This window comes from Capra hircus, chromosome 6 (assembly GCF_001704415.2).
Source record: "Capra hircus breed San Clemente chromosome 6, ASM170441v1, whole genome shotgun sequence".
Classification (NCBI taxonomy): domain Eukaryota; kingdom Metazoa; phylum Chordata; class Mammalia; order Artiodactyla; family Bovidae; genus Capra; species Capra hircus.
This window is the reverse complement of record NC_030813.1, coordinates 86,024,884-86,026,889: the sequence shown is the minus strand read 5'-3', so window position 1 is coordinate 86,026,889 and position 2,006 is coordinate 86,024,884. Positions and strand designations below refer to the sequence as shown.

Here is a 2,006-nt window from a genome sequence, read left to right as displayed (position 1 = left end):
TTTTAAAAAATTAATTTTCACACTAAGATTATTACACTTTTATGTCTCTGTGTGTTTAGTGTTTGTGTATGGATGTGACATTATATGTGTGTATATTAAAGATATATTCTAAGTCCTTAATGAATTTATGTAGTACAATTCAAGGAAAATATTCATTTTAAAACATTAAAATTTCTAAAGCTTTGTTCAGGTAAAATGCACGTGCATGCTTACTAGGTCACTTCAGTCATTTCTGACTTTTTGTGACGCTATGGACTATAGCCTGCCAGGCTCTTTCATCCATGGGATTCTCTAGGCAAGAATACTGAAGTGTGTTGCCATGCCCTCTTCCAGGGTATCTTCCTGACTCAGGGATTGAACCTATGTCCCTGATGTCTCCTGAACTGGCAATGGACCAAAACACATGAAACAAGACACTGGCTAATTTTGAAAACATATTCTTCAAAATTCCCAGTATACTTACAATCATGGCTAGGATGAGAGCCATAATAAAGACAAAGATAAAGATCTTCATATTTGGTGGAGTCCTGTGAAAGCATATGTGAAAAATCAGTAGCACATTCACTCTTTCATTTACACACCAAACATTGCATTTACACATCACACTATGTTCCAAAGCCTAGTGAAACAGACTAGAAATGCAAGGACAATTGAAACACATAAACACATTTCTTGACATCATGGAACTTAGGAACCAGTAGGGATCTTGATAAATAAAGGTAAGTGTTTTGATTTGAAAATAGTAAAGTGCTATGAGGGCTTCCCTGGTGGCTCAGATGGTAAAGCGTCTGCCTACAATGCAGGAGACCCAGGTTCGATCCCTGGGTCAGGAAGATCCTCTAGAGAAGGAAATGGCAACCCACTCCAGTACTTTTGCCTAGAAAATCCCATGGAAGGAGGAGCCTGGTAGGCTACAGTCCATGGGGTCGCAGAGAGTCAGACACGACTGAGAGACTTCACTTAAAGTGCTATAAACACACAGAAAATGAACATCTTAAGTAGACCAAGAGAATGGAGATATTTAAAGAAGTAAAAGCATAAGTTGTGTTACATAATATACAGCAAGTGGGTAAGTAAAGTGTGGGTGGTCTGCAGAGAAACGAAAATGAGAGAGCGTGAAAGTGAACAGTTCAGTCTGCAAGAAGGACAAAAAAGGTGTCAGGCTGACCATTTAGATTGCTGTTTTATATATATATAATTATAAGAGAGGTTTAGGAGGTAGAATGACAAGCAACAATCTACCTCCTAAACCTCTCTTAAACTCTGCCTTAATTATGATCCCAAATATCATTTACTGAAATTGTTTCTATTTGCAAAATCATCAATAAATAGCACACAGTTTATATATGGTTTCCAATTCATTTTAGCAATCAAAAAATTGCAAATAACATTATACTATATTACACATGAATGTGTTAACTTTTTCCCAAAAATGAGACTCACCAGTCACGAAAGCTGAAATTCTGATGCTTCAGGAGATGTTCTTTGCTAGAAAACTGCTGTTTAAATACCTTGAAATACTTCATTTGTTTTTATAATTGCATCAGTTATGAGATCTTATTATAGAACTGAAAAGACTTCCTAAAGTCTGTCCCCATAGACACTAAAAATAAACTTAACAGAGTGATTTTACAGAAGAAATTTGTGAAGCAAGTGGCCAGGAAACCAGTGGACCCATTAAATGTTAATCCCCATTAGTCTAGACAAGTGTGAATAAGACAAAGGCAAGGTGTGTTAGCATAAGTAAAATGTAGAAATAAATGGAATGGCGAAAATGTTTCTGTAAAACACCATCTAGCCTATTTCAACAGATGTGTGCCCAAGTTGAAATAAGTATATAACAAAAATAAAGTCATCTAATTAAAACTTTATGTACTTTCTAATAAATGGTGATAACTGACATAATGAAATGGAGTTATTTTAAGTGAGTTTCCTACAAATTACTAAATTATACTTTTTTTCTATTGACTTAGAATATTTTAAGTCTTCAGGTCAAATACTTGTAA

The 2,006-nt window shown here is 35.0% G+C and overlaps 1 non-coding gene across 1 annotated transcript; it reads left to right on the top strand.

Moving 5' to 3' along the window:
* TRNAC-ACA lies at positions 762 to 834 on the top strand. The gene has a single exon. It is a non-coding gene; the product is annotated as a tRNA-Cys (tRNA).